We start from the raw sequence: 8,028 nt of genomic DNA, 5'->3' as shown, positions 1-8,028 counted from the left end.
ATGTTGGGAATTAAATTTTTTTACAAACTATAAATTCCAAGGACTAAAATGCTGTCCAAAACTTTGCACTATGATAAAGAGTTTTGGTCAATCAGAATAGATGTTCATGTATACTCATATTACTCAATAACTATTATAGTTCTCAGAAACTCTTATAATGTGATACCCCTTACTCGTCTACAGTGTAGCCGAGCAAGATATGCTACACAGTGTGCCAGAGCCCTATATCTTATCTCATTGATATTTATTATTTCTTAATTTATTTGTTTATGGGTCATTAAGTGAAATTTTTGAAATTGATATCATTTACATCATTTATTGAAATTTTAAATTAATTTGAGGTTCCGAAAATTTTACAGAAAATCCAGAAGAGTGCCAGCAAAAATGGATAAAACAGTTCTTCGGAACCTGTGGAAAACATTTCCAAATATTTTTCCAATCATTTTCAACACCAAATAATCAATAATTTCTCAACAATTTTCATTCATTCAATTCATATCATACATAATTAAATTCGAACTCAAATTTATGGAGGCAATACTTAATTTCATTAATTTACAATGCAAAATAATACAAGTGTTTATAATTTACATGATGACATGAAAATCTAAATACAAAATACAATTAACAAAAATACAAAAGAGAATCCTAGTGCCCTACCAAAATACACTGCAGATGAGGGGTGACACAGGACACTAGCAGATCTGACTCTCAACCAGTTTGGGGTCTACTGGGCTCATGCTCCGTATCTCCAGTATCTACGCATGGCAAAAGCAATGCGCTAAGCAATACTGCTTAGTGGTGCCAATAATAAAATAAAAATAACTAAAATGAAATAAACATGCAGAGTGTATGCTGATACTTCATATGGACAAGTTTCTGGTAATTATTTGTAGTATTACTAATTCGGTACCTTTTATATTAATTATTTGATTTAAATTTATCAAGATTTATTTTGATTGCCCAAGTAACCTATACTAGTTGACTGGACTTGATAAATTGGTAAACTAGCACTAGGTACCAAGTATCTCGAGCTGTCCCACCATCGGTCATAATGTGTCTCCCGGTGTGCAACAGAACAGCTAATAAGCTGTAATAATTATTAGGCATGAAATAAGTATAGTAATTTCAATCAAAATAGCCAAAGGCTATTATATCACAGAATGGCACGAAAGGCCATAAAACACAGAATGGCATAAAGCCATATGCAGTACTGGTAACAGAATACTATTGACATGCCAAACTATCCAAACCAATCATTCTAGGCATACTAGGGCATTTTACACAGTTAATTATTTAATTATTTATTTTTGTAGTGTAGAGATCACTATTCACTTGACTATTTCCACTCAAAAGTTGACTTTTTAATTTGTAATAGATTTTTTGAGCCTAAGTTCACCAAGATACCACATTTTGTATTATATTTTTGTTGGCATTGATTGCCAAACTCAATTCCTAGCCTTCTATGTTTTATTTCAAATTTTCATAATTTGAGGTCCATGTTTACTATTCCATTGAACCTTGCTACAGTAAAAATTTGACCAAACTCTCTTCTTCAAAGTTGTTCCTTATTATCTCTTCTTTAATTTCCTTTTTGAATCACTCTATTTAGAGTTTTCTAGCTCAAGTTATACTAATTTCTTTAGGACTGGCTAGATTAGTATCTACCCAGAATTTCTGAGCAGAAATGGTTCTGGCAGTTTTGATACCCTGAATTTGGTTAGCAATTTAGATGGGTTATGATCAGAATTTAGTTTGGTGTTCTACATAAAAGTTGTTCTAAATTGTCTAAGCTTTTTATTGATATAAAATTCAGGTCAATTGGACATTTCTACACTGAGTTATAACTATTTGAACAAATACTATTCATTTGATCATTTTCTAGGGACAACTTGTGTGTCACCCGGATTGAGGCAGTTTTTAGGTCAACTTATATTGGTTTTCTAGGTAGCGTTTCTTCACAAAAAATGTGACATTATGTGTCAATTTTCACTTCCAATTGGCCTTGCACCAATTGAAGTTATCTAAGTCTAGTTAGGGCTATCCAAACACACTGGACTCCAAGAGTCCAAAATTCACCACACATGGCAACCTAACCATTTCATTATCCAATGCCTCAATTCACTTTATAGGATGTTCAAACCTTACCAAATGGTCACTAATTGACCATTAAAATTTTCATACACCATTGTATGAGCAAACCCTAATTTTGTTCAAACCCTAATTTGTTAAAATTATAGATCTCATGCAAGTTCATTCAATTTCAATTCTATTCATATATACACTTTAAGTAACATAAATATACAAGTTTAATTTAATTAAATTCTTCAAAACGTTAACCATCTCTAAGGGACCGAAATTTCCACTTCCTCTTTAAGCATAGATTCCTTTCCTTTTAGATAAAATTTTAACTTCCATCAAATCACTTGCAAGATTCAAATAACAATTTTAAGGTTTCATGGCACATACCTCTCTTATGGAAATTCCAAAGCTCCCACAACTTCAATTTCTCTTCTTCTTCTTGCTCCCAAAGTGCTAAGCAAGGTTCAAGGATAAATTTTTGTGTTTGGAAGGTAGGAAATTATGGTGGAAATTGGAGAGAATCAAGCTTGAGAATAAGAAATGGGAGAGCTCTCTACACCCGTGGTGGTTCGGCCTAAACACCTAAAGAAGAAGATGAAACTCAATTTTTTTTTATTTATTTCTTTATTATCTTTTTATATATGTTTGTCTTATTTTTATTGGTTAGTAATTTTAATTACATCATTATGAGGTCATTATTTGACTTTTATTTCCACTTATTTTATTTACTTTTCTTTTCTCTACAACTCATTTTTAATTTCTTTTTTAGCAATATTTATTCACATTTTATGTCATATAGTTTATTTACTTAATTGAACAACTTGGTCGAAAATCATCTCTAAAGACGAAATGACCAAAATGCCCTCTGTTTGGCTTAATGAGTTAAAAGTGTGTGTACCGATTGATTTAATTTTCCTTATGATTTTTTAGCATTTTATTGTCATTGAAACCCCAATAATCCTTCCTTTGAATCCCAAAAATTATTTCACAGAGTTTCCCCCGGGTCTAGGGTTGCTAACGGCCTTTACCGTCACTTCCCGTTAGGGTCACTCATCACTGGGGCTACGGCTCATTTAACCTTAGTGCATTTCATTTCTAAAATTTTCCTTAATTTTTCTTATCATTATTTGGTTTATTTATAACTCCTCACTCTAGTCTAATTATAATTCCAGATATTCTAGCTGCTTGGATCGACATCAGTCACCGAAACAGTAAAATGTATAAACTAGCTAAAGTGAGGATGTTACATATAAAAAAAATGAAGAATTATTACCCCTATATTTTCCCTTCATTAACATCACCATTATTGCCCTCAATATTGCCACTGTCATTATCCATTCCCACTCTTAAGTTGGATTTACTTCTTCCAGAATGTGAGCTACCCCTCCCTTTACCTATGCTTGTTCTCCCTTCAATTAGCATAAATTTAGCTCTTTCTCTCACTCCAATAGTGTTTTCACCACTATGCATATTACCACTTTCATTTATAATAACACCGGGCAATGATCATTAACAACATTACTAGATCCCTCACCATTCCTGTAATGATCGGGCTTTAACCACTAGAGGAATTGTCCGCTTTGGCAATAAGCCTCACGGTTTTGTCCCATAGGTGGAATGGAGAACTTCACAGGAGGTCACCCATCCTAGGATTTCTCTCAAGCGAGCACGCTTAACCCTGGAGTTCTTCCAACTCTCCAGGCCATTCCACCAAAAGGTGCCTCTAGTGATTAGTTCCCCCATTTTATATATCATTACTTTTTGAACCCAAACCATCTCCATGTTTTGCTGATGTGGGATTTGCCTAAGGGACCTTTCTCTCCCCCTTTTGGGACTCAGCGTCCTCACTGAGGTTTGCCCCACCATCGCCCAAGAGGACACGCGAGCGGCTCTGATACCAATTGTAATGATCGGGCTCCAACCACTAGAGAAATTGTCCGCTTTGGCAATAAGTCTGACGGTTTTGTCCCATAGGTGGAATGGAGAACTTCCTAGGAGGTCACCCATCCTAGGATTTCTCTCAAGTGAGCACGCTTAACCTTGGAGTTCTTCCAACTCTCCAGGCTATTCCACCAAAAGGCGCCTCTAGTGATTAGTTTCCCCATTTTATATATCATTACTTTTTGAACCCAAGACCATCTCCGTGCTTTGCCGATGTGGGATTTGCCGAAGGGACCTTTTACTAAAACATGTCACACCTTACCCCTCTGTAAGGCATAACATGATCCTATAGAATGCCTAATGAACTATCGAACTTCATCTACCGATAACTCATTAAGTACCCTACAAGGGATTTTAAACAATTTTCTTACTTTTATAAGTGGTGATTATTTTCTAATAGGTATTAAACATTTAATTAGAGTTTGAAAACTAGTTAAGATTTTTATCCCATTTTATTTTTTCGCAAATTTTATAAAAATTTCGGCAGAGTGTCATCTGTATTTTGAGAAAGCAATTCTTCAAATACCTGTAAAAAGCACTTTCAATGATTTATCTCAACAACTTCATCAATTCAACAACCATCCCAACCAATTTCAACATCATTTCTCAATTTTCAAAATTCAACATCATCAAAATACTACTAATTAATTTCATTCAAATTAAACAAAATACTTCCATTCATATTTCATTAAAGATAAAACAATTTACATACATCATTCCAAAATTTTCATTAGAAAAAATCCAAACTAAAATTTATTACAAGTTTCATACAACTACTCATGACCATTTCCTACATTTACATACATTACATACATCAAAATAAATTTTACAATCAGGGTATAAAATATACCCGATAAACTTCAGAGTAGGTAGCTCTTCAATCCTCAGTAGCTCACTTTCCTGCTCCTCTAGTCTCTATATCTGCGACAGCAATGCAGCCATTGCTGAGTACTAGGACTCAGTGGTGCACAACATACTAAAATAATCTTTATGCAAAATTTAAATCATACATATTCAAAAATTGAACTCAATATGAGAAATAAATACAAAACATGATTTATATGCATTTAATCCAACAATTTCATTTCGAAAGTCTCAAAACAAATTTCATAAAAACACACAGTTATATCATGTCATTCGAAACATATTAATCTCAATAGCCAGAGGCTTATGAGAAGTCACATCACAAGGCTAGCTAGCTCAAATATATGGGAACCCATTCTTTTTTTTCTTCTACTGGCACACACCTTAACACTTCAACCAGAGAAGGAATCAAAATGCGAAACTGATTTCCCTCACTAGTTATGCTAGTGAGGTGTTCAAATATATGGTCATGACACTGTGGTTTCAAAACTATCTTAATAATTTACTAAACATTTATTTCCGTTTCAAACACAAACAATTAATCTTTCAACAATTTAAATTAGAAGCATAGTAAACATTTCAAGACAATGGTGTCACAATTCAATATTTCAATTTACTCAAAACAATGTGCAAAAGAAAATTTACAAAAATTCTATGTTGTGCATTAACCTTATACGAGTCGCCTCTTAGCCTTGACTCGATCCCTCGGGTTCTTTCCCGGTATTCTTTTCCACTGAAACACACAATTTCACAGTGTTTCAGTATCATAACTTATCATAAATCCAAAAATAATTTCAAATTTACTTTTGCCTAGCTTTAATATGCTAAACTTATATTCTTGAAAATTTTCATTTTAAGGTTACTATTTATGGTACTATTCAAGTTAAAATATTGACTTTCTTATGCTTAAAAGGTATGGGAAATCCAACTATACTCACATACCACATTTTGGTCACCAATTTCGTTGGTTTTGGTTGTTTTCTCAAAACTTAAGTCTTTTAGGCAAAATTGCAAATTTTCAGTTTTGGTGTCTTATTTTTTACTGTTCCATTGGTCATGTTGCTGTTAGAATTTGACTAAGTTTTCTTCATAGAAATTGTTCCTTATTATCTTAACTTTATTTCCCTTTTTGAATCACTCCATTTGGAGTTTTGTAGCTCAAGTTATAGCCATTTGAATCATGGTTGCCAGATTGGTCTAACCCAGATTTCTGGGCACCAAAACTGGTTCTGGCAGTTTTAAGCCACCAATTTTGGGTGGTTAAATGACTTGGTTAAGGGCAAAATTTAGGTTTGTGTTCTTCATAAAAGTTTTAGGTCTATATCTCAACTTTCTACTGGTAAAATTTTAGGTCATTTAGACCTACCTAGCCCAAGTTATGGCCAAATGAACAAACACTGTTTATTTAGTCATTTTTGTACAGGGTAGCATACCTAATTCCGGATTTGGTCAATTTGTTCACTAGGTTTTAGTCACTTTTTGGGCATGATTCCTGAATGGAAAATGTGTCATTTTGTGTCTAGTTTCATTCCCAATTGGCCTCACACCAATTGGTTTGGTAAATTTTCAATTTTGGTCCCTGAAAGGGACCTTGGTCATGCTGCCAGAAAACTGACCACATCCAATCCGAATTTCCATTCAATTCCAACACTTCCAACATACCACACTTGGTCACAATTGACCATTTTTCAGCTCAAACAAGGTCAAACACACCATTTGACCAATTCTCCAATTTTTATCCTCCAAAACCCTAGGTCCAAACCCTAATTCACATATTTGTTACATTTAACTAATTCAACACATACTTCCTCAACTCAATCAAGCTTAGATACACTTTTAATTCAATCAAACTCATACATTCTCCAATCAAACCCTAGTTGGCTGAAATCACCCTAGTCCCCCAACACTTGTTTTCATTTAATTTTATGTAATGATCGGGCTCCAACCACTAGAGGAATTGTCCGCTTTGGCCATAAGCCTCACGATTTTGTCCCATAGGTCGAATGGAGAACTTCACAGGAGGTCACCCATCCTAGGATTTCTCTCAAGCGAGCATGCTTAACCCTGGAGTTCTTCCAACTCTCCAGGCCATTCCACCAAAAGGCGCCTCTAGTGATTAGTTCCCCCATCTTATATATCATTACTTTTTGAGCCCATGACCATCTCCGTGCTTTACCGATGTGGAATTTGCCTAAGGGACCTTTCTCCCTCCCTTTCAGGACTCAGAGTCCTCGCTGAGGTTTGCCCCACCATCACCCAAGAGGACACGCGAGTGACTCTGATACCAATTGTAATGGTCGGGCTCCAACCACTAGAGGAATTGTCCGCTTTGGCCATAAGCCTCATGGTTTTGTCCCATAGGTGGAATGGAGAACTTTCCAGGAAGTCACCCATCCTAGGATTTCTCTCAAGCGAGTACGCTTAACCCTAAAGTTCTTCCAACTCTCCAGGCCATTCCACCAAAAGGCGCCTCTAGTGATTAGTTGCCCCATCTTATATATCATTACTTTTTGAGCCCAAGACCATCTCCGTGCTTTGCCGATGTGGGATTTGCCTAAGGGACCGTTAAAAATTTGGACCATTTCTCGATTTGTGCGTGTCATCCTTGCACAGGGGCCATGCTAATCTTCTCTGTATCCTTCCAATTTTGTCGGATGTCCCCGAAGGGGGGGGGGGATAAAGGTCCCTTAGGCAAATCCTACATCGACAAAGCACGGAGATGGTCTTGGGTTCAAAAAGTAATGATATATAAAATAGGGAAACAAATCACTAAAGGCGCCTTTTAGTAGAATGGCCTGGAGAGTTGGAAGAACTCTAGGGTTAAGCGTGCTCGCTTGAGAGAAATCCTAGGATGGGTGACCTCCTGGGAAGTTCTCCATTCCACCTACGGGACAAAACTGTGAGGCTTATGGCCAAAGTGGACAATTCCTCTAGTGGTTGGAGCCCGATCGTTACAATTGGTATCAGAGCCGCTCGCGTGTCCTCTTGGGCGATGGTGGGACAAACCTCAATGAGGACGCTGAGTCCTGAAAGGGGGTGATAAAGGTCCCTTAGGCAAATCCCACATCGGCAAAGCACGGACATGGTCTTGGGTTCAAAAAGTAATGATATATAAAATAGAGAAACAAATTACTAGAGGTG

General features: G+C 35.9%; 1 non-coding gene across 1 annotated transcript; it reads right to left on the bottom strand.

Moving 5' to 3' along the window:
- Nucleotides 1–7,454: 7,454 nt before the first annotated feature.
- On the bottom strand, nt 7,455–7,558 carry LOC131174221 (U6 spliceosomal RNA). The gene has a single exon (XR_009144469.1). It is a non-coding gene; the product is annotated as a U6 spliceosomal RNA (small nuclear RNA).
- Between the last annotated feature and the right edge of the window lie 470 nt (nt 7,559–8,028).

Source organism: Hevea brasiliensis, chromosome 15 (assembly GCF_030052815.1).
Source record: "Hevea brasiliensis isolate MT/VB/25A 57/8 chromosome 15, ASM3005281v1, whole genome shotgun sequence".
In the NCBI taxonomy this organism is placed as follows: domain Eukaryota; kingdom Viridiplantae; phylum Streptophyta; class Magnoliopsida; order Malpighiales; family Euphorbiaceae; genus Hevea; species Hevea brasiliensis.
The sequence above is the reverse complement of the archived record's forward strand: the minus strand, read 5'-3'. Positions and strand labels throughout refer to the sequence as shown.